Below are 26008 nucleotides of genomic sequence, written 5' to 3'. Positions count from 1 at the left end.
TCCACCATCCTCTTTGACACTGCATGTATTTTATCGAATGTTATTGAAAACCTGAATTCATTTGAGTGAATTTAAAATTAAAAAATTAGTAGCTCCAGAAAAGATTGTATAGTTCCTCTCTGTGCTTAACAAGGATTCATAACTCCCAATTTGTCCATCTTTTACTTTTATGGCCATGTTTTACTCCAAGCCATGAGCTAAGTATGAGTCTTTCACCTAGAACTTAGTAATTGCCTTTTGGAAGTCAAAGTCTAGTAAAAAATTAATTGAATTTCCTTTGTACATTGACGTAACTAGTTTTGTTTGCGTACTTATTATTTGATTATTTGCAGCTAATGATCAAAATCATTATTACTCTAGCACTAATGTAAAACTAATAAAGCTGTTCTCTTGACAAATTAATATTGGGTCATCTCATAGATTCACTTGAAAAGTAATTCAGTAGATTCATGATATTCCATTAGTAATGATAATAGCTAAATGAACAATAAAATCAAGACAGTCCAGGTTTGATTCTTGATTCTTAGTTGTTCTTAAGTTAGTCAGTCTTAATCAGGGCAGCAATAAAAGCAAGTTAATAATATGAGGTGAGGAAAATATAAATAAAAACACCTGAGTCAATTGTACATATGTGTGGGAGGCAGCTGTTCTCAGCCGTGCTAGTAGCAACAAGTGGGTTGTAGTGCTGGTTATAACAACGAGCTTTAACATTTGCTACTCTTGGAGCTTCTGCATTCAGCAATTGATTGTGCCTCAACAAATGTTTCTGAAACTCTGTGATTACATCTGTCGATCAGAATTAGTAAATGTGACCTGAGGAAATAAACTGTCATGGCATTAATTGCCATTCGCTATGGGTAGAAAATTATTTTCAGCAATCATTCAAATTCCCATTCTGGTCTGCCCAATGGCATTCACAGTCTATGAGACTGCTTACAAATATAGCATAACTGGCCCCCAAGCAAAGCCATCTATGGAGCACAGCCCATCGTCTTGAATTTTAATTAAATGTCCTCAGTTTGGCTCAGAGGGACATATCATGGGAATTGTTCTCATCCATCCCCTGAGCAAGAGCAAAGGTGAAGGGGAATAAAGATGGAAGGGATGTGGATAACTGGATGGGAAGAGGGATGAGAGTGATGATGCGAAGTGTGAAATAAAAGGGAGGAGCAGAGAATGAGAAGAAGTAGAAAGGGAAGGTGGGTATGAGGGGTGTTTGGAAAGTGAGTGGAGGATGAGTAATGAGAATGAAATTGGAGAGTGGAAGGGGAGTATCAGAAGGCAGAGAAGAGAAGTTTGAGGAAAAGCATTGATCCCAGTAAGATTTTTTAACTATTGGCAAGCTGAGAGAGGCCTGTTTGAGTGTGGTTAATAGGACGGATGGTTAGTGCACATATTGATGATTTTAGGATTGATTTCTGCATCAGATTTGAGGGCTGTGATTCTTGTTAACTTAAGTCATGTTTGTTGAACTGCTTTTATTCAGTGGTATTAATCCAAGAAATTGACACTAACATCCGCTGCCTGCACTTGCACTGTTAAACTTGGACATCTAGGATTGTTTCCAATTCCCTGCTTCAAGTGGGCAATATTGCAACTTCTGTTAAGGCAAACAATACAATGAACACAAAGACCTGAGCAAATTTTCATCCCCAAATCTCTCTGTACATAAAATACTGAAAATATTACACCCTCATGAAAGAATTGCCGGATTTTGGTGAACACTAGTAAACAATCTGTGCAGTTCTAAATAATGTGGAGAGGCAAATTGTTATGGAAATCATTTCAAAAATTGCAATAAATTGTATTTTTAAAGAAATTTATATTCAGCTTCTGTCTGCCTATTTGTATGAATAAGGTGTAAATCATGCTTTGTTTTTTACTCTAATATATTCTAAAAATGTATAAAAATTCAATTTGTTTTCCTCATAATTGCTGTCTTCAGAATTTTTCATCCAGTAGGATGCTCAGATAATGATCTCACTGTTTTTAAATGCTGTCAATAACCTTTAGAAAATGCTTTGTAGCAACTTATATCAGGAAAGGATACATTTAGACTACAAAGTCCATTGCAGACTGGGTTTGTTCTGATATCACTGGCAAGTGACGGAATTTTTATCATTGACAGGAAAATCTAGGCCACTGCATCCAATTAACGTGTTATTTTCACTTTAGCATTCTCTGCTTATGTAAACCCCAGCTGAAAGAGTGGCCATTATTATTTGTGAAGTCACGTTACTAAATGTGTGGGAAAACTGGCAAGTTTCTTCTTGTTCTAAATTAATGGATGCTGAATTTGGATTTTATGTTGTTTTGGAGTATTGTCAATTAGGTTGTATGATGCATCAATCGCTGGGAGGAGACAACTGGAATTATCAGATAAAAGTGTGGCTTTGGTTCATGAGGTAATTTCAAACTGATATTTTGATGCCGTGAAATTTTATGTACTCCATGGGTGAGGTAAACATATGCACACATTATCATATTTAGATATCATGTATTTAGAACCATGGGATCTCTTGATATTCTTTATAGTTATAGTTGAATTTAATTCCTCATTAGCTCCTTGCTAAGAAATTGCATCTATGATTGCATTCTAAATGCAAGCCAACAGACCCCCTGAATAGATCTCAGCTTGTAATTAATTCATGGGTGTCTATTATTCTAAATATGCTGTCAGTACCCCCTTATTAGGTGAACATCTGTAAGAACAAGCATGTAATATTGGCACTAGGGAAATAATCGTGAGACCATCTGCAATCAATTATCCTCCATTTGAATTCCATACAACGCTATCCAGATTTGACCCTGAAAATATAGTCACAGTGATTGTGGGATTTGATTTGAATGATCAGCAATGCAGTTAAACCCCTCCCCCCCAAAAAAAAAATAAAACAAAGCAATGTGGTTGGAGGTACAGTAGATTTCAATTTTCATTTCTCTGTACCAAGCTCTAATTCCTGATAGGCTGTTGATAACTGAGTGACGTTGATACGAACAGCAGAACACAAAGTATTGTCATCGCAGTATCTCAACACTGTCACTATCAAACCTCTTGAAGCATCACAAACTACAGCTATTAGAGGATATGACTACTAATCAGAAAGAAAAAGTAAATACTGAGTGCAGTCAGTGCCAGATAATGGAATATTTACTGGTACATTGAAGCAATTACAAAACACTATTTAACTGCCTTATCATTTACAAATCTTAAACATGTATTTATATTTCACACTTTGCTACCTGGTTCATATCAGCAAATGAAAGAGAACATTGTGTGTGTCTACACAGGTAACAAAATATCTTGAGACAAAAGAAATGTAGAAAATGAAATTGAATAGCCAGGTATGCAAAGGTTTTACAAAGTGGTGAGAAAGAGAGAGATTAAAAACTAGAAGTTTCATAAATCAAAACATCTCAAATGAATATGAGAAGAGAGGCAATGAAGCTGAAAAATGCATTGGACTCTAAACAGGAAAGAGTGAATGCCAGGATGTAGCATTGACGATATCAGATACTTTAAAAAAAATTGTTCATAGGAATAAACATTGCTGGCAAGGCCTGTATTTATTACCCATCCCTAAATGCTCTCAAGGACATGGTGAGGAGATTTTTTTAAATATTTGCAGTGTTTATGGTGAAGGTAACCCCGAAGCATTATTAGGTAGAGTGACAGGACTTTGGACCTGAACATGAACTTAATTTTCAGCCAAAAGAAAAAAATCCAAAATCAGATTAGCTTCTTACTCTTGATCTAGGTGGAAGAACTTTCAGCTTTAAAACAGCATCTGTTAGCGCCCATTTTAGGATGCTAATGTGCAAAAATTGATTTTAGCCTGGGAACTTAAAAATGATAAGAGGAGCTCCATGAGTTGATGAAGCAAGGGAGCTTCAGCTTTCGATAAACTATACAAAAAAAATCTTCCCAGAATGTCATTACAGACAGAGAGTCGTAATCGCTTTTAAGTATTTAATGCAGAACAGTAATTTAAACTACGACCTGGAAGCTATAACAGTCATAGCAAAACTGATTAAGTTACTTATTCAATAACTATTTGTAATTATACTTAAAGACTTTAATTAGGTAAAATAAGGGTTGACTAAGACAAGTAAGAGTTTGGTAGTCTCCCTAGGCTGCAGAATATGGGAATTCATTGATGGGGAGATTGGACTGAGCGAAAACATCTGCAGGTCATTCCTCCACGTTCACAGTCATAGACCAGGAGTGTCTGTTGGACTTGCTATAACAGGGCAATGGACGAATTTGTGGATAGATTATCTATTTAATTTATTTGGAGTTCTTTGAAGGAATCCTATCTTCTGAGGATAAGGGGTAATGTACGTAAACAGTGGATCCAGTTAATTGGGCCATCAGTTTATCAGGGCAGCCGCTTATTTGGGGCAGCTCTTAAGGTACAAAAACAAATCAAGAAAATAGCCAGGATTCCCTTCATTTAATTAGGACACAATGCCACTTCTTTGAGGCAGGAAACTGTTGCTGACCACTTTCAAAGCAGCATCAGTCGCTTACACCTGCGTGGCCATTAGACACTAAATTGTGCCTCAAGCAAATAGTTAAAAGGTAGCCTCAGTTTGTCTTCAAAAAGCAGTCATTTTTGTCACTGATAGTTGGTGAGAAATAAGCAGTAAGACAACGCAGAACTGTTTTGCTCATCGTGGTTTCAAGAATTCAAGCTTGGAGACCCCAGAAATGGCCTAGAGTGAAAATGAAGTAATTTCACTACCTAAACAAGTTAGGAACTACAAAGAATTTGAACATATTTACAATCATCTTGAATGTTACAATAAAAATGAAGTTTTCAAGGATGTGGTCATCGACAACATTGTATGAAAGCATTCCATTATCGGCACTAGGTGTCTGTGCTGATTTTGTTCACATATAGTCAAAAGAACGGGATGTAAATTAATTTCTCCATTGATAAGTATTGGGATCTCTGCTCCCCATTACTACCTCTCCAGTGACATTTCCATCCATCCAATATCTACTCTTGCCTCTCCTCACTCATTATATATCTGAAACAGAAACATTTGGTATCTCTTTTAATATTGTTGGCCAGTTTATCTTCATATCTCATCTTTTCTCTCATTATTGCTTTATAAGATGCCTTCTGTTGGTTTTCAAAAGCTTCCCAGTCCTCCAGCTTCTCATTAGCTTTTGTAATCTTGCATTCTGTCTCTTTTGTTTTGATGCCATCACAGATGCCTCATCCAACTTTAGAATGCTTCTTCTTCTGCACCTTTTCAATTACTCCCAGAAACTTCAGCCATTGCTGCTCTGCTATCATCCTTGCTAGTGTTCCCTTCCAATCAAATTTAGCCAGCTTCTCTTTCATGCTTCTGTAGTTCCCTTTACTTCACTGTGATACCAGTGCATCTGATTTTAGCTTCTTTTCTCAAACTGCAGGGTGAATTCAACCATATTATGATCACTGCTTCCGAAAGACTCCTTTATCTTAACTCCATGACCAAATCTGATTCATTGCACAACACTCAATCAGTATTACCTTTTGCCAGTGGGCTGAACCATAAGCTGCTCTTAGAAAGCCATCTCTGAGGCATTCTACATATTCCTTCTGATCCGATGTTACTTCATTCTAAGGATTTTATGCCAGTTTTTATCAACGGAGCCACCCCACCCGCTATGCCCACCTGTCTGTCATTTTAATACAATGTGTATCCTGAGATTTAAGCTCCCAGCTGTGATCTTCTTTCACCCGTGACTCAGTGATGCTCATAATGTCATACCTGCCAATTTCTAACTGTGCTACAAGATCCTCTGCCTTAATTTATGTACTACGTGCATTCAAATTTAACACCTTCAGTCCTGCATTCATCACCTTTTTCAGTTTTGTCTCCAGGTTACCAGAAGTTAAATTCTTAAGCCCTTTCTGAACTTTTTGATTTTATTCATTATTCTGGAGACTTACGTAACTCACCTTCCTTTTTATGTTATCCATGCTTTTCCAGACTGCTGACTAGTATTTAGTGTAACACCCTGTCCACGGCCCTAATTCTGCTATTCACTAGTATGACTCAGGTGGAGCCTACTGCATCTGAACAGCCCCCTCCTTTCCCAATGTTGCATGCATTCAAACTCACTTTGCTCATACCAATCTTCAAGTCATGCATTTAGCTCTCTGATCTTACTAATCCTCTGCCAATTTGTGTGTGGTTCAGGTAACAGCCCAGAGGTTATTTTTTTCAATTCTGCATTTTAATTTAGATTTTAGCTGTTCATAACCCCTTGGCGGGATCTCTTTCCTTATTCTTCCTATGTCATCGGCACACGCATGGACCACTAGATCTTTCCCCTCCCTCTCTAAATCCCTCTGCAGGTCAGATGAGATGTTCCATATCCAGACAGACAACACAGACTTCAGGACTCATGATTCTTGAGACAGACAATTGTCCTGGCTATACTAACCCAATTACAACTACGTTTCTCTTCTCTCCCACCTTTTGAATGGCTCCCTGAACGGTGTCAGGTTTGGTTGCTCATCCTCCCTTACCCCCCATTCTCAACCGCACAGGGAGCAACAATCTCAGACCTGCTGGCCAAGCTCAAGATCTGCGGCTCCTCCATCATCAATCCCCCTACCCGCCTCTCTCACAGTCAAAGCCTCTTGTCCCTGGCCACAGACCAATTTTGAAATAGTTAATCTAATGGGTATGACTGTCTCCTGTGGTATAGTGTCCAGGTCATTCTGCCCCTCCCTGATGCATCACAGTGTCATTAACTTTGAGCCTGACTTCCACAAACAGCCAACACTTACTGCAGAAGCGATCACCTTGAACCACATTGGGGTCCACTAGCTCCCATATCACACAGCTATAACACATTCATTCAGGTATTTATTGATACACAGCACAGAATAGACCCTTCTGACCCCTCAAGCCACACCACCCAGCAACCCTCCCAGTTTAATCCTAGCTTAATCACAGGACAATGTACAGTGACCAATTAACCTACCAACCGGCACATCTTTGGACTGCGGTGGGGGGGGGGGGGGGAGCTAGCCCACCCAGAGGAAACCCACGTGGTTACAAGGACAACATACAAACTGCTTACAGGCAGCAGCGGTTATTGAACCTGGGTCACCGGTACAGTGAAGCATTGTGCTAGCCACTACACTACAATGCCGCCCCAGAACATGGTGAGATGCCAGTAAGTAGATAGCAATGCCTTAACCATTTCTGTGTTGTAAGGCCATTAAGGCCCGTCCCATCCTTATCAAGGGGAGTACTAAACTTCTCTCCTTTGTACAACACATCACATGATCTCACATTCCTTTTTTTAATTAAAATGATGTAGTTTAGTATCTTTAGTTATATAAAATTAATAATAATATATTAAAGGAAGTGTTTAACCCTCTGCTACCTTGCCAAAGCCTCCACTGGCTCACTCACACAATGGCTGGTCAAAAATTATGTAAAATAAGGTACCACGTCATAATATATTGCAGGAAATAAAAATTCAAGTTGTGGAATGCAATGTATTAACATGAATATAAGATTGGATCACTAATAGGAAACAGTGTACACATTAACAGGTCTTTTTCTACTTGGTAAGATGTAATGAGCGCTGTGCCATTGGGATCAATACTGGGTACATTTTTTTGCAATTTCTCTAATCACCTTGAATGAAGTGACTGAAAGTACAGTTCCAAACTTTTCTGATGATGATGATCATTTATGAAGATGACATAACAAGGCTACATAAAGATGTAAATACATTTTGTAAGTGGGCAAAGATCTGGCAAATGGGGGAAACTACAACTGTCCTTTTGCAAAAAGAAGTGAAAATACAAGGATATAAATAGATACAAGTTACAAGGATTTACTTCTATACAGAATATGGTAATATCCTGGTGGAAAGCACAGATTCAGGAATGGGATGATGTGGTTTTGAGAGAACCAAAAGTCTGAGAAGAAGGTTCCACAGACATTGAGCCAGTTTGATGTGTGCACAGTACTTGTTGCTATAAGAACACACTTGGGCATATGGCCTCTGCAGCTCAGAAGGCTGTTGCATTTGGGAGTAAGAACAGAATGGAAATTTGGTGATGATAAGGTGGGGTAGGTAAACTCTGAAGCCAAGAATGAGAATCCTATAAGGTGCATCGTCTACCCAGTGCCAAGGAACAGAATAATTTATGACGGCTGGAAAAGAACTTGGGCTGATAGGAGATCAGTCCAGTCATTGTGGTCCCACATTGGAACAAACGGCATCAGTAAGAACAGGGAAGATTTACTTTTGTAAGAATTTTAGCTCTAAATTAAAAGCTGAAAAAAATTAATGTGCTCTGAATTATTGTCCAATACACATGTTCATTGGCAGAAAAGCAAAGAGAGCTGGAATTAACAGATGGCAAACTGCTGTTGTAGGCATGAGGGGTTCCTTTCTTTTAATGGCCTACGGAACAGTTCTGGGAGAGGAAGAACTGGTTCCAATTCAGTAGGCTCCAGTGAATCAGACTAGAAACTCTGTCATAGTGGCAAGATTAAGTGGCAAAACTGGTAAATAGTGAGTGTAGGGAGGGAGGAGAAACATATAAAGACAAGCAGCCTAAATATAAACAGAACAGGATGTAAGGGAAAGTAGAAGGAAATTCTATTATAAATCAGTTACATTGTCCACATCCACTGTACATACTGTCCACAATGAAGCACAAGACTTTGAAGCAACCAATTACAAGGAAAAAGACTGGGTTTTTACATTTCACTATTTGCTGCTTACAGCAGTCTTAGGTCATGTTGATTGTATTCACAAAGAAAATGGTTTCATTTTGCTTTGATTTCAGCAAAGAGCAAGTGGTGTCCCAGGTACACAAGATGTTGGAGATCCAGAGCAACCCAAGCAATATTCTGGAAGAACTCAACAGCTCAGACAGCATATATGGAAAGGAATAACCAGTCAATTTTTAGGGCCGAGACCCTTCATCAGGACTGATGAAGCATCTCAGCCTGAAACGTCAGCTGTTTATTCCATTTCATAGATGCTGCCTGACCTGCTCAGTTCCTCCAGCATTTCGTGTGTATTGCTTTAATGTCCCAGCTAGTGGGATTGACCAGTTGTGTCATTGTCCGCCTTAAGGGCTCCTGTTAATAACCTGGACCCTCTGCTGATCAGGTAAACTTTCCATTTCTTCAAAGTGCAGGTGGTTGTGAATCTCAGAATTAAGATTCAAAATACAGCATTATTTATCATGTTATTCAAAGCATATGTCATTGAAATCATTGAAAATTTCTACTACAGAAGGACGTGCAGGGTCTGGGGCACTGTTGTGGAAGAGTGTGACCAAGGAGCACACGTTCATGCTACCTTGAAAGGGACATCATATGTAGCTAATGTGGTGAAGAAGACTTTTGTCATGCTGGCCTTCAGTCAGGGCAAAGATTATGGAACTTATAACCATATAACCATATAACAATCACAGCATGGAAACAGGCCATCTCGGCCCTCCTAGTCCGTGCCGAACTCTTAATCTCACCTAGTCCCACCTACCCGCACTCAGCCCATAATCCTCCACTCCTTTCCTGTCCATATACCTATCCAATTTTACCTTAAATGACACAACTGAACTGGCCTCTACTACTTCTACAGGAAGCTCATTCCACACAGCTATCACTCTCTGAACTTGGGATGCTTCAATCTAGTTGTACAAGATATTCATGAGGCCACATTTAGAATACTGTGTCAGTTTTACTTGCTTGCTATGGGAAAGATGCAGTTAAGCTGGAAATAGTGCAGAGGAGGTTTACAAGGATGTTGCCACAATTCAAGGGACTGAGTCATTGAGAGGTCGAGCAGATTGGGACATTTTTCACTGGAGCATAGGAGAATTCAAGGCTGTTTGACTGCGACACATTTGCACATTATCGTGCCTCTTGCCAGTGTAAAACTGCAATCTAACCTTTAATTACTTTAAATCTGTGCCCCTGTTTTCTGTCCTCAGCTAATGGAACTGGGTACTATTTATCTATTTTCTCTAACTCCTTCATAACTTTATACTTTTTAATTAAGTCTCCCCTCAGTTTCTTCTGTGTCAAAGAAAACAACCCAGTCTTCCTTCATAGCTAAGATCTTCCTGTCTTTCTGAACGAGCTTTCTCAAGATCAATGCCATGTTTCCAGGAAATATACATGTTACTTTCATCCTTGAGCTGATCGCACTGCTGTATATTTGCAGTAGCTAACAATGGTTTTGGTGACATTATCTGGGAAGGAGGTCTATCCTCCACCTCCATGATTACTTTCTCCATTCATAGTAGCAGACCATAATACCTTAAGACATAGGAGCAGAATTAGTCCATTCAGCCCATCGAGTCTGCTCTGTACTTCTGTCACAGCTGATCCCAGATCCCACTCAACCCCACACACTTACCTTCTCGCCATAACCTTTGATGCCCTGACTAATCAAGAACCAATCAATTTCTGCCTTAAATATACCCACGAACCTGGCCTGCACAGCAGTCTGTGGCAGAGCATTCCACAGGGTCACTATACTCTGGCTAAAAAAAAATTACTTGTTACCTCTGTTCTAATGGGTGGCCCCTCAATTTTGAGCTTAAGCCCTCTAGTTCTGAACACCCCTACCATAGGAAACATCCTCTGCACATCCACCTTTTCTCGTCCTTTCAACATTCAGTAGGTTTCAATGAGATCCCCCAGTATTCTTCTAAACTCCACTGAGTATAGGCCCAAAGCTGACAAATGCTCCTCATGTTAACCCCTTCATTCCCAGAATCATCCTCATGAACCTCCTCTGGACTCTCTCCAATGACAACACATCATTTATGAAATATGAGCCCAAAATTGTTGACAATACTCCAAGTGCAGCCTGACTAGTGCCTTATAATGCCTCAGCATTATCTCCTTGTTTTTATAGTCTAGTCCCCTTGAAATGAATGCCAACATTGCATCTGTCTTCTTTACTACAAACTCAACCTGTAAATTAACTTGCTGGAGTCTTGCACAAGGACTCCTAAAACACTGTGCAACTCTGATGTTTGAATTTTCTCCCCATTTAGATAATAGTCTACACTTTTGTTCCTTTTACCAAAATGCATTATCATGCATTTCACGAAGTTGTATTCCACCTGCCATTTTTTTGCCCATTCTTGCAATTTGTTTAAGTCCTTCTGCAATCACATTGCTTCCTCAGTGCTACCTACTCCTCCACAAATCATCTGCAAACTTTGCCACAAAGCCATCAATTCCATTATCTAAATCATTGACAAACAGTGTGAAAAGTAGCAGTCCCAATACTGACCCCTGAGGAATGCCACTAATCACTGGCACTGACCTTTGATAATAGCTAGTGCCTTCTTAAGGCAACATCTCTTATAGATTCTTACAGTATTGTAGAGGGATGTGCCCATAATGAATTGGGCAGATTCTGTAGCTTCTTAGACTCCATCCATTCAAACTGCCACACCAGACCATGATGCAACCAGTCAGGATACTTTCAACAGTACATGCATGGCCTTGACCTCCTAAGAAAGTAAAACCTGCTTTTCTTGTGATTGCATCTATATGCTGAACCCAGAAGAGGTCATCTAATATGTTAACACCCAAAATTTAAAGCTGCTAACTCTCTCCAACGCCAGTACTGAAGCATATTCACCCTCCTTCCCTTTTTTGCTGAAATTGAGTGAGAAGTCATTGCTGTGGCATCACTCATTGAAGCACTCAGTTGATATGGTGATGCTATGTGAGACCAGCATTGCAAGCTGATGAAGTCTACATTTCGGATGTGAGAAAATTCTCGTGAAACTCTGTTTGAGGCTTTTGAGCATCTTACCAAGTGATGAGAATCAGTGTGCTTTCCTTTGAGTCTGGATAATCTACTGGAATGTTTGTTGCCCTCACTTAAAGTATGCATGCACTCCGCCACCCACCATCTGGTAGTTTACTGGATCAACTATTGAAAGTAGGAACACTGGGTTTTTTTCTCTCACTAACTTAGGCTGCTGATGCTACTTGGAGGTGCTCCAATATGCTATCCAAAGTGAGATCCATGCAGATAGAAGCCATCTGCTATGCATGGCACTGAGCAGCAATTTGGCCCATCATGCCTTCAAAGGAGTTGGCCAAACTGATGTGTAGAATTAAAAAATTAACTTAATACTCAATGCCTTTGTTCCCCCGTTGCATTAAGATTCAGAAGTCTTTATTTTGCTGTCACAGGAGACTGGTGTCTCATTTTAATTTCTTTGCTTTGTAGCTCTAAGTTCATAAATAACACAGGAAAATTACTGAACATAGATGACAAGTATAAAATTTTAATTAAGGAACAGATGCTAGTGAAATTTTTGAGGCAGAAATGGGATCTTTTTATAGTGCAAAAGAATGATGAAATATGGTTGCCTTAATTTAGAACAAGCCCTGAATTTCAGCATTGAAGCAGTCAATTGCAGTTGCAGTTACATTTTAATATGCATGCCAAACTTCCTAATATAAAATTAGCTTTATTTATAGGCCATAATCCACACAGGTATTAAAAATCAATTCTCACCTAACAAACATACTTATAAGTAATTAGAGAAATTCTCAGCAGTGCTATACATAATAAACAACTGATATTTCATCAGATGTCCATGCGCACCTTGCTGTGTAGTGAAAAGTCATATGCTGTTATCATCATAGGTGAAGAGACAGGAACATTAAGTGTAAGAGAATGGTATTTATGGCCAGGATATTCCAGTTTGATTTTCTGACACCTTCCATGTTAATTCACACCAACCAGAACAGATGGAGGGATTGTCACTGTATCTAATAAAAGGAAGGAGATAAAGTGAGCCAAAGTTCCTACTTCTCAATGTTATCCAGCAGACTTGGCCTAAAAACATGCACGTGTATGTAAAAGGCCAATGCTAAGAGTGAATAACTTGTAATAATTCTCTTGGAAACTTTGCAACTGGTCACCAAAGATTATTATTAAGGCAATATTAGTTACATAATAGAGTTAAAACAACATTCTAACACTGGTTGATGTCCTTTGAAAAAAAAAGTGAATGGAAACTATTGAATGGATTGAATTCTCAGCACAAGCAATTGATTTGCAAATAATCTGTATTTTGGAAATTGTTTCTTGCTACTAAAATATACTGGCATGGTATTATATGGCATTATCTGATTATCAATTGTGTGACATTGAAAAATCAAACTTAAGAAGCCAGGAAGTATAAAAGATGTTATCAAGATCCTCTTGGTACCTCTGTAAAAGATAAAAAAAGAAATCTTTAATATCTTTTGCTGCAAATGAGTCATATATTTGAAAAACAAGGGCATTCCAGTGTCCCATAGTTGATATTGTGTTTGTCCGATTTTGGCAATGTGTCAACTCTACTTGATTATTTATCTTAGCTGAAAATCAGAATATAATGATTTTGGTTGAATCATTTGTGCAACATATTGACATTTCTAATTTTCACCCTACTTGTGCTGTTTAACATATTTTATAATGGCAGTGGCATTGGAAAAATGTATCACATAAGACAGTAAACCCTCCAATTTTCTTCCAAGATAATGGTTGGGACGAGGACAGGTGTCATTTGATCCTGTTTCAGAGCAGCAATGTCTGCATTGGATCCAAATCCATAGAATTCAGCTGGAATGTCTTTCTAGGGCAGGGATATTGGAGAAGGATGGGAACAGGTTGTCATTTTGCTGGTAATTATGTAATGCTGATTAACAAGATGGACAAATGAAAAGAAATAGATACACGGAAATTATTCATATCCAAAGAACAAGTGCTGGGCAAGTGCAAAAATGTGCACCCAGTTGCTGGACCCACGAAGAATTCATCCTTGAAGTACCATGGAACTGCTTGCTTTTTAACAGGAGGTCCTGCCAATGAAATCTGTTGAAGTGTGACAACATTGGAAAATGTTTTGCTGGAATGCAAGCATTGTGAGCAAATCAGGCAGTATAGCCTATATCAAGCTGTCAACTGTGAAGGGAGTCTTCCTTGAACCATTGCTGTTTATGAAATTATTAAATCCCACAATGCTTTGGAACACCTGTGGACTCTTCAGCTTTGACTCAGAGGTTGTTACCATTTGTGATAATAACCAACTCCCCCAGGATGCTAGAGAAAGCTGCAGGAATTCAAAGTTGAATTACTTACACTCATTCTCCCCACATCCCCCATTGCATGTCATAGCTTAACTTGTGCATTTGATTATGCAGTTGTGCAATTACTGGGTTTGCAACTGCTTATTAAGATGAAAGTCCAGATGAGCTTAGAACATGGATCACCATGTCGAATTATGACATTGTAGCCATTAGTGAGATTTGGCTGCAAGAGGATCTCGGTGTTCTAGGATACTATTGTTTTAGACATGTTAGAGGGAGAGGTATTAAAGGGGGAGGGGTGGCATTACTGGTCAGGAAAGATGTCATGGCAGTGACAGACTGGAGAGCTCATCTAATCAGGCTATCTTGGTGGAACTAAGGAAGAAGAAAGGGTTGACCACGTTAATGGGATTGTATTATAGACCTCCCAATAATCACCAGTATTTAGAGGAACAAATTTGTAGAGAGATAGCAGACAGTTGCAAGAAAAGTACGGTTGCTATAATAGCTGATTTGAACTTTCCACATACTGACTGAGAGTCCCTTATTGTGAAGGACTGGATGGAATAGTGTTTGTCAAATGTGTACAGGACAATTTCCTTAATCATTATATTGAGGTCCCAACTAGAGAGAGTGCGATACTGGAGACAGAGCAGTTGACAGAAGTTTGTGTAAAGGAATACTTTGTATCTTGTGATCATAATTTCAGTGGTTTTGAGATAATTATGGAGAAGGAAAGGATTGGCCCTTGGGATGAGATTCTAGATTAGATTGTGGGTAGTTTTGAAGTGTGGATTGGGATAGCTTGTTTTCTGGAAAAGGAATGAATGTTTGGTAAGTGGGAAGTGTCAAAAGTGAAATATTGAAAGAATTAAGTATGAATATTCCTTTTAGTAAAGTGCAAGGCAAATAGGTTTAGGCAACATTGGTTTTTGAGGGATTTTGAGGCTCTGGTTAAGAAGGAGGAGGCAGCACATAGCAGGTACAGGCAGTGAGGAATAAATAAGGCACTTGAGGAATATAAGGAATGTAAAAGAACACTAAAGAGGAAAAACAGGAGGGCTAAAAGAAGGCATGAGGTTGCTCTGGCAGACAAGGTGAAAGTGAATCGACCTCTACAGATATATCAAAAGCAAAATAATAGCAAGAGATAAAATCGGTCTAGTTCCATATCAGCATGGTCATCTATACATGGAGCTGAAAAAGATGGAGGGAATCTTAAACAGATATCTTGCATCTTTATTAACTCAAGAGATGGACATAGAGTCTAAAGAACTAGGGCAAAATAGTAGTGAGTTCATAGACTATATCCAGATTACAGAAAAGGAGCTGCTTGATATCTGAAGGCAAATTAAGTTGGATAAGTACACAGAGCCTGACACAGGCTCCCTCAAACCTTGTAAGAGATTAGTGCAGAAGTTGCAGAGGCCCTGGTTGAGGTCATTTAAAATTTCTTGGCAAAGGGTGAGATGCTGGAGAATTGACATCTCATATTTTTCCATTGTACAAGGATGGGTCCAAGAATGAGTTCAGAAATTATAGGCTGGTGAGTCTGACATCAATAGTAGGTAAAATACTGGAAGGTATACTAAGGGATAGGATATATACTATCCTAGGCCAAGCCTGTCAACCACAAGCCCAAGAATTCTTACAGGCTTTGTTCTCCACACAGAATTTTATCAACAAGCACGTCCAAATGAACCCAGTTTACATCCCACTTCAGTGTCAAATCCTCAGTCCACAGCCAAGAGCCAATTCACACCTGATTACATGTGTCAATCAATGAGGATGATGTTAATCTTACGTAACAGTCAACTAACACGGCCCAGACAACACTTGTCATCTAATCGGATTTTGATGAACCAATTGCAGATTACATAATCGGTAATCACACAAAAACAGACTAAGCACAGGACACATAAAAGACTATATATATGTTGTCCACATGGACTTTAGCAAGTCCTTTAACAAAGTCTCACATTACAGGCTGGTTCAGTAGGTTAAGTCGCTTGGCATTAAGAATGCAGCAGTAAAATTGAATCAACATTAGTTTAACAGGAGAAGCTAGAGAGCAGTACAGATGGTTGCCTCAATGACCGTAGGCCTATAACTCTTTCTGTGCTGTAGGGATTGGTGCTGGGTCCATTGTTGTTTGTCATCTATTTTAATGATTTGCCTGGTAATGTGGTTAACTAGATCAGCAAATTTCTGGATGACACCATGATTGGGGGTGTAGCAGACAGTGAGGAAGATTATCAAAGCTTGCAGCAGGATCTGGACCAGCTGGAAAAATGGGCTGGAAAATGGCAGATCAAATTTAATGCAGATAAGCATAAGGTGTTACGGTTTGGGAGGACCAACCAGGGTAGGTCTTACTCAGTGAGTGGTAGAGCACTGAGGAGTGTGGCAGAAAAAAACATTTCTGGGAATACAGATCTATAATTCCGTGGAAGTGGAGTTAAAAGTAGATAGAGTCATAAAGAGAGCTTTTGGCACATTGGCCTTCATAAATCAGAGTACTGAGTGCAGAAGATGGGCTGTTATGTTGAAGTTCTATAAAACGATGGTGAGGCCTAATATGGAGTATTGTGTGCGGTTTTGGTCACCTACCTACAGGTAAGATATCAACAAGACTAAAAGAGTTCAGAGAAAATTTACAAAGATATTGCCAGGACTTAAGGACCTCAGTTACAGGGAAATGATGAATAAATTAGTACTTTATTCCTTGGAAGATAGGAGAACAAGGGAAAATTTGAATGAGGTATACAAAATTATGGGGGGTATAGACAGAGTAAATGCAAGCAGGCTTTTTCACTGAGTTTGGGTGACTCTAGAACTGCAGGTCACATCTTAAGTGTAAAAGATGAATATTAAGGGAAAACCTGAGGTGAAACTTCATCATTCAGAGGGTGAAGTGAGTGTGGAACAAGGTGACAATGGAAGTGGTGGATGCAGGTTTAACTAGAACATTTAAGAGAAGTTTGGATATGTACATGGATGGGAGAGGTATGGAGGGCTGTGGCCAAGGTGCAGATCAATAGGATTAAGTAGATTAACAGTTTAGCATGGACTGGATGGGCCAAAGAGCTTGTTTCTGTGCTGTGGTGTTCAGTCATCAGAAGGAATACATTTGCATATAAAGGCTGCTTATCTTAATGGCTATTTCTTGACACATCATTTTTCTTGGTCTCATAATACTTGGTGAATAACAATGTACAACCAAAAGACATAGGAGCAGATTTGCCCCATCAAGTCTGCTTCATGATTCAATCAAGCTGACTCAATCAAATATTAATGATTTGGACTATGGGATTAATGGATATGTGGCTAAATTTGCCAATGCTACAAAGATAGGTGGAGGAGCAGGTGCTGTTCAGGAAATGGAGAGCCTGCAGAGTGACTTGGATATTTCAGGGGAACGGGCAAAGAAGTGGCAAATAAAATACAATGTTGGAAAGTGAATGGTCATGCACTTTGGTGGAAGAAATAAACGGACAGACTATTATTTAGATGGGGAGAAAATTCAAAATGCAGAGATGCAAAGGGACTTGGGAGTCCTTGTGCTGGATACCCTAAAGGTTAACCTCCAGACTGAGTCAGTGGTGAAGAAGGCGAATGCAATGTTGGCATTCATTTCTAGAGGTCTAGAATACAAGAGCAGGGACATGATGTTGAGGCTCTATAAGGGACTTGCTAGACCACACTTGGAGTATTGTGTGCAGTTTTGGGCTCATTTTACAAAGGATATACTGACATTGGAGAGGGTTCAGAGAAGATTCACAAGAATGATTCCAGGAATGAAAGCGATACCACATGAGAAACATTTGGCAGCTCTTGGGCTGTATTCTCTGGAGCTCAGGAGAATGAGGGAGGATCTCATAGAAACATTCTGAATGTTAAAAGGCCTGAACTGATTAGATATGGCAAAGTTATTTCCCATGGTAGTGGTGTTTAGGACAAGAGGGTACTACTTCAGGACTGAAAGATGTCCATTTAGAACAGAGATACACAGAAATTACTTTAGTCAGAGAGTCATAAATCTGTGGAATTTGTTGCAATGAGCGACTGTGAAGGCCAAGTTATTGGGTGCATTTAAGACAGAGATAGATAGGTTCTTGATTAGCCAGGGCATCAAAGGGTATGGGGAGAAGGCAGGGAAGTGGGGATGACTGGAATAATTGGATCAGTCAATGATTGAGATGCAGACCAGACTCAATGGGCTGAATGGCCTACTTCTGCTCCTATATCTTAAGCTGATTTATTGTCGCTCTAACTGCATTCTGTTGCCTTCTCCCCTTAACCTTTGATGCACCTACAAATCAAGAACCTGTCAACATCTGCTTTAAATATACCCAATAATTTTACCTCCACAGCCATCTGTGGCAATGAATTCCACAGAATCACTATCCTCTGGCTAAAGAATTTCCTGCTCATCTCTATTCTAAAGGAACATCCTATTCTAAGGACTTCTGGTCCTAGACTCCCCCACTATTGAAAACATCATCTCCATGTCCACTCCATCTATGCCTTTCAATATTTGGGAGGTTTCAATGAGATCCCCCCCCCCCATTCTTCTAAACTCTAGCAAATACATGTCCAAAGGCATCAAATACTTCTCATATGTTAGTCTTTTCATTTCCAGGATCATTATTGTGACCCTCTCCAATGCTGGCATATCCTTTCTTAGATATAGGGCCCAAAACTGCTCACAATATTCCATTTCCATATACCATCTAACCAATGCCTTATAAAGCTTCAGCATTAGATCCCTGAAGTGCAACGCTTGGTTCTTCCATCTTCTCTTGTGCTGTTGCTGTCATGACTGTGTGTTACAAAATGCTTGTGAATGCTGTATTCCACATACTAAGAGGGCAGCCCATCATTTGGAAGAAGAGAAAAGTAACATTATTGTGTATATCTGTGTTCTGGATTCTTCAGCTGTCGCTCATAATGACAAGAGAAGGTACAATGCCTTATTAAATTAACTGTGAAGATCAGCAGAACACAAGTGGCAGACTGATTTGTGGAGAATATTTTAAAAGTAACCAACGTAAATCTTCTCAGACAGTTCTTTAGAGGTTGAGCGTGACTTACTTCTGCCTCAGTACTAAATGTTCTGAAGTACTAGTAGATGTTACACTTTTTAAAGGAATCCTTAAGAACATTCTTGAATTGTTTCCTTTCTCCTCCTGATAATCTTTTGCCAGGACAGAATTTGGAGTATGGATCCTTGTTTCAGAAGATTAGTGATGGGTATGTTTTCTAAGTGACCATTCTGAGTCACTGAATCTTATCTGAATCTCAATGTTAGGTTGTTGGCATGGGAAAACTGCTGATACTGGATATGTAGCAATGTCTACAATGCCATAGGATATGGAATCCATGTGTCTGATGCTGATTGTAGGATAGATATTGCAGTAGCCCAATAGACCTTGAGCATTGCAGTCAATTTCTTATCTCTATCTTCAAACACTATTTATCTGGAGATACATAAGTTGTGCTCTTGTTGTAAAGGTGACAGTAAATTATATTACTGGTATCTTCCTTTACTGAGACCCTGTTCCTGAGTTATACAGTATTTCAGGTTTTGATCTGTACAGTCTGAGTTGGATGTTTGTTTAGCTGATGTTAAATATAAGGCACATTTTCACATACTGTATATTCAGTGAACGTCTGATTCACTATAAATTGTGAAATTATTTTCACCCTAAAATGCTTCTAATCCCTTCACAAGAATATTTTAATGTTACACCTTAGTATAGCAGTTTCCTTCTGAAGCATGGCTCTTTTATACCTCAGGATTATACACCAACTGCAATTGCACAGAAGATTAGGCAGTATGGTGATTTTAATGATTGCTACAGGTACAAAAGATAAACTAACTACTGTGCAGAAGTGAGATTAGTCAGCCTATAACAATCTAGTTTCCTGACAAAGTTAAACTATTGGAATCATTTGAGCCACACACACAAGATGCTGGAGGACTCCTGATGAAAGTTCTCAGTGCAAAACATCAACTATCTAATTCCCTTCCATAGATGCTTCCTGATTTGTACAGTTCCTCCAGCATTGTGTGTGTGTGTGTGTGAGAGAGAGAGAGAGTGTGTGTGTATGTGTTGCATAAGACTTCCAGCATCTGCAGGATCTCTTGTTGCATATGATTTTCAAGTATTGCTGTCTTGGAGGCCCTGGAAGTAATTGACATAATTCTTTGGATCTCACGACCTTTATGAAGGATAGTTTCACTCAAAGGTTAATTGTATTAACATTGTTAGAAATGAATTATTAATTCTGACAACAGAAACACTGAAATACTATTGGATTTAGATAGAAATATGTTATTATGATATCAACCATGATCAAATGACACAACAGACTTGATGGGCTGAATGGTGTGTGTTTTTTTGTGTGTGTGTATACACACATACACACACGTGACCCTTTGTCTCATGGAACCATTTTATGATCTTTCATGATACAGTCAACCTAATTTGTAGACTACCTGTATAAATAATTGTGTTCAGAAACTCAAACATCATTGATTCAAAGACACTAAAAATTCTAACTATAACAAATCTTAATCCATCTCATTGAATTTGCCATTTGTTAATCTTTAAAAAAGTTCTGAAATTCACACATGCCCACACACTGGCGAAGATCAATTCACTCCCTGGGTACTAATGCTTGTTTTTTTTTTGTAAATTCCAGACAGCAGACCAGCAAATGGAGCTTTCTTTACTCTTCATTGTTGTGTGCAGATGTGTCGGTATGAGTGCTCCTGGCAGCTATCCAAAGTGTTCTCTGGAGCACTGAATTACTCAAGAATGTTACTTTTCTTATTGGGATCAAATTGGCTAAATTGTGCCTCACACCTTTTCTTTTCAACAAAATAATTATAGCAACATCCTGTTATTGATCTATTTTATCTTTTCCTTTATCTGAGGCAATTGACAAACATTGAATTCACCATGCTGAAAATATATCTTTACCTCTCTGGAGTTAGCAGTGTTTTCATTATTTGGTTTCACAAGCTTCACTGATTCTCAAGTAACAAGTATAACTCACCACTTGGATCAGAATGGGGAGCATCAGCAACAATTTTAAGGAGGATTGAAGAAGAATCCACCTAATTACTGTTTAACCCCATCTGTACATTATGTTCTTCACATGCAGGATTCCTTGGATGATCAATAGAAATTTAAATCCTGGCTAATGTCGTCCTCAGCTTTGATCTGCAAATACTGCTCCTGACATACATAATTAATGGCAGTGTACCCTGGTGGCCTCATGTGCTGACAGGTTATGAATCTACACATGGGAACATAATACAACAGAATGGTGGAGACTATTGTGATTGATTAACAAGCACAAAATGCTGGAGGGTCTCAGCTGGTCAGGCAGCATCTGTGGAGGGGAATATGAAGTTGATGTTTTGTGTCAAAACCCTTCATCGGGACTGGAAAGGAAGGGGGAAGGGAAGAAGCCAGAATAAGAAGGTGGGGTAAAGGCAAGTGATATGTGAAACCAGGTGAGGGAGAAGATGAGTAGGTGGGGAAGAGCAGATGAAGTAAGGTACTGGGAGCTAATAGATGAAAGATGTAAAGGGCTAAGAAGTAAGAACCTGATAGGGGAGGACGGTGCATTCTGGAAAAAAAGAGGAACCAGAATGGGGAATGGAAAAAGAGAGAAGGGGGAGAGGGTGAGAAATTACTGGAAGTCAGAGAAATCAATGTTCATGTCATCAGACTGCAGGCTACCTGCATCAAATTTCTTCTCCAACATTGCTTCTCCAACCTAAATGTGGTCTCACATGTAAGTAGAGGAAGCAATGGATCGAAATGACAGAATGGGAATTAGAAGTCACATTGAAATGGATGGTCACAGGAAAATCATGCCTTTTGTGGCAGACAGAGTGAAGGTGCTGGAGGAAGCAGTCCCCCAGTCTATGTTGGGTCTCACCAATATAAAGGAGCTTGCGAAGGACCACCAGATACTTTAGATGACTCTCAACAGATCGATAAATAGACAGATACTTTATTGATCCCAAAGGAAATTACAGCATCACAGCATCATTACAAATGCACAGATATAGAAATATACAAATATTAGAAGAGAAGTAAGAAAGATTAAAAAATAAGTTACCTTAATCAATCTAACAGTTGGGAGTCACCACTTCCCTGGCTATAAGTTGACTCATTATAGAGCCCAATGGTTGAGTGCAAGAATGACCTCATATAGCACTCTTTGGAGCAACATAGTTGTCTTTGTCTATCACTAAAAATGCTCCTCTGTTCTGCCAAGGTGGTATGCAGAGAGTGAGAAATTCACAGGTGAAGGGTTACCTCATTTGGAAGAACTACTTGTGGCCCTGAATGGTGGGCAGGGAGGAAGTTTTGGAGTGGGTGTTACATTTGTCACACTTGCAGGGATAAGTTCCAGGAAGGATATCAGTAGGGAGAGATGAGTGGATAAGGGAGTCATATAGAGAGTGATTCCTGTGGAAAGTGGAGCTTAGATGGTCCTATGTAGATGGCAAAACTTACATAGAACAATATGTTAGATACAGAGACTCATGGAATGGTTGATAAGGACAAGATAAGCCCTACTCCTGCTATAGCAGAGAGTGGATGGATTAAGTGCAGATGAACATGAAGGAGATGAGGCTGAGGCCAGCATTGATGGTGGTGGAAGGGAAAGCACATTCTTTGAAAAAGATGGACATCTCAGATTTTCCAGAGTGGAAAGCCTCATCCTGAGAACAGGTGCAGTAGAGACAGAGGAATGGAGTGAAGGGATTGTGACTATTATGATTGTACCATTTACAATAACTTTTCATATCCCCACGTTACTTCATTTGTCAAAAGGATATCCAACCTTGTCTTGATTTTACTGAGGCATTAACAGTGAGTTCTAAATTGAAGCTAAGTCCATAGATCAAGGGAATGTGATTCATCACAGAGGAAACAATACTCATATTGTTCACTGTTATAACAGCTAAAGAATAATTTCAACAAAAGCTTGTAAAGGGTAATCATTCGGCAGATCACACCATCCATCAGGAGTTTTTAATCCATTAGCTAACCCTGCTTAGATTTGATGGCTGTTCCACAGTTAGATTACAATGCAAAGATCTAGAATATAATCATGGCCAAATGCAGGACAAAGAAATGGACTCAGCTGATTAGCTGATTTAATAATACATGCACTTCTGAGTTGAGCCATGTCTCACATCATGAACACTCTAAATATAGATTGAAACTGTAAGGACAAACTACATTTATACAATATTTTACATGACCTCAGGATTTGCTAAATGAAATACATAATGTAGTCTTACAATGGCCAAAAGGAGGTTATTCAGTCTTTGTGATCAATGGCGATACAAAGGTGAGCAACTCCATTTATTCCCCACCTCTAAATGTCCCCATATTCCTGCAAATTATTCTCTCTCACATTTGCCATCAACTCCCCTTTGACCCATGTTTCTACTATCCTAGGCTTAGGCCTAACTTACAGCAACCAATTAAAGTATCAGCCTGTTTTTGACATGTGGGAGATATAAAGAACATCCTAAGGAAACCTACATGGTCATTGAGAAAATGTGCAAACTCAGCAGAGCAGTAAGGTTTCTTGAGTATCAAAATCCCTTGCAGTAAAAAAAATGATTGTTTAACCATAAACATAAGACATTCTGTGGATGCTGGAAATCTTGAGCAACACATACAAAATAGTGGAGGAATTCGGCAAGTCCATGAGAACAAAAGACCATCCAACAGAATAGCAGAATTAGGTCATTCAGTCCATCAAGTCTGCTCCGCCATTCCAGCATGGCTGATTTATTATCTGTCTCAACTCCATTCCCCTGCCTTCTCCTCATAACCTTTGATGCCCTGATTAATGAAGAAGCTATCGACTTTCACTTTAATTATACCCAATAATTTGGCCTCCACAGACATCTGTGGCCATGAATTCCACAGATTCACCACCCTCTGACTAAAGAAATTCTTCTTCATCTCTGTTCTGAAAGAGATGTTTCGTGGCAAGACCCTTCAGCAGGATTTCATGAGTTCTGATGAATGGTCTTGGCATTAAACTTCAACTGTTTACTTGCCTCTACACATGCTATTAGACTTGCTGAGATTCCCAAGCATTTTGTGTGTGTTGATTGGTTATTCGATTCACAGTTAATTATAAAGTACAGTGGATTCTGATTAATTGGGCTATTGGTTATCAATTTATTTGGGACAACTCTTGAAGAAGAACAAAAAATTAATGAAGAAAATAGCCAGAATTCTCTTTGTTTATTTGGGACACTATGCTGCTTACTTAGGGCAGGTTTCTGTTGCCAAACAGTTTCTAATTAGCGACAGACGCATGCACTTGCTTGGCTGTTAGTCTCTACATCGTGCTTCGAGTGGAAAGTTTTTAAATAGCATCAGTTGCATGTGTGTGTTCAAAAGCAGTGATTTTTGTCACCGATAATTGGTGAGAAATAGCATTAAGACTATTCAGAACTGTTTTGCCCAGGGCAGTTTCAAGCATTCAGGCTTGGAGATGCTAGAAATGGCCATGATGAAATGAAAATGAAAAGATCTCACTACTTCAAGAAGTTAGGAACTACAGGGAATTTGAGGGTATTGACAATCATCTTGGGTGTTATATTGAAATTGGAGATTTGGAAGATGTAATCATCGAAAGTTTGTATGAAGTTAGTCCATTATCTACACTAGGTGTCTGCGCTGATTTTGTTTGTGTACAGCTAATCAAAAGAATGCAACAGAGTGTACACCAAATTCTTCTGTGGATAACTACTAGGAACTCATTCAGTTCAATAGATACATCTAATATCAGAGAAATGTATACAGTATACATCCTGAAATTCTTTTTTCTTCACAAACATCCACAAAAATAGTGACAAAATGGATGACAGTTCAACGTTAGAACCCCAAAGCCCCCCTCAACTTCCCCCCATGCATAAGCAGCAGCAAAGTGATGGTCTCACCCCTCCCCCACCAGCAAAAAAGCATCGGCTCCCCCCCCTCCCCCAACCAATTGCTCAAGTGTGCAGCAAAGCATCTATAAAGACAGAGACTTGCAGAAAACCAAAGACTATCGTTCACCCGGTAATTCAACAAACCACAGGTTCTCTCTCTCTCACTAATAAGGGAAAAAGAGGAGTCCCTGTTTCAGAGCGAGAGGAGAGACATATCAAATCAAATCGCTGACTTATGGTGTTAAAACTCTGTTGCGTCACTTTTTCTGAGCTCTGTGCCCAAAGAACTCAGGTCTCTGGTCATACGGCCAGCAGCCAGCTCACTGCTTATGATCTTCCTTCTCCCATGACACATCAGGTGGCAGCACCGGCCTCAAATCCACCCCTCTCCAGAGCCACGAAAATCCGGCACCCTGAAGGTGCACTCGTCTTCCAGGCTGCATATCGAAAAGTGGCTGGTCATGAGGCCCCAAGAGTGGGTCTCATTTCCACAAAGAACTGAAGTCAGCATGTAACCCCAGGTCAGGGTCTTCAAAAGAACCTTGAAAGGGAAAAAAGGAGTTATCGAAGATAGAAATGAAGCTGTTTCCAAAGACAAAGAAGTTGCCATTAGGCACCATCATCCTCCTAAGCTCACAGTTTTAAAGTACTGTCATAGTCTCTTAGTTCTTTTTGGTAGGTCATTCTCATTCATAGCCTGGGCCATTGTTCTCAATGGCCTGGACATTAGCTAATAGCATGCTGGCAAGAGGGTAGTTGAACCCACACTGCTTCAGCCGAACCCACTTACCGTACCTCTGACATAAGTGGCTGCACCTGGTCAGTCCGGAGAGTCCTGGACTGAAGCCATCAGGACAGGAAGGCAAGTGACTCCTTAAGTAAGAGCTGGATGGATTGACCTACAAGAAGGGAATT

At 39.4% G+C, this 26008-nt stretch overlaps 1 protein-coding gene and 1 non-coding gene across 3 annotated transcripts in view; one reads left to right on the top strand and one right to left on the bottom strand.

The window, feature by feature from the left end:
• The window catches only part of LOC132397220 (synaptotagmin-7-like), a 518616-nt gene that overhangs the window by 226532 nt on the left and 266076 nt on the right, over positions 1-26008 (top strand). The gene's annotated exons all lie outside the window — the stretch shown is intronic.
• On the bottom strand, positions 7168-7290 carry LOC132397595 (U6atac minor spliceosomal RNA). Its single transcript, XR_009513408.1, has one exon. It is a non-coding gene; the product is annotated as a U6atac minor spliceosomal RNA (small nuclear RNA).

Source organism: Hypanus sabinus, chromosome 7 (genome assembly GCF_030144855.1).
Source record: "Hypanus sabinus isolate sHypSab1 chromosome 7, sHypSab1.hap1, whole genome shotgun sequence".
Taxonomy (NCBI): domain Eukaryota; kingdom Metazoa; phylum Chordata; class Chondrichthyes; order Myliobatiformes; family Dasyatidae; genus Hypanus; species Hypanus sabinus.
Note: the sequence above shows the minus strand (reverse complement) of the source record. Positions and strands in the feature narration are given on the sequence as shown.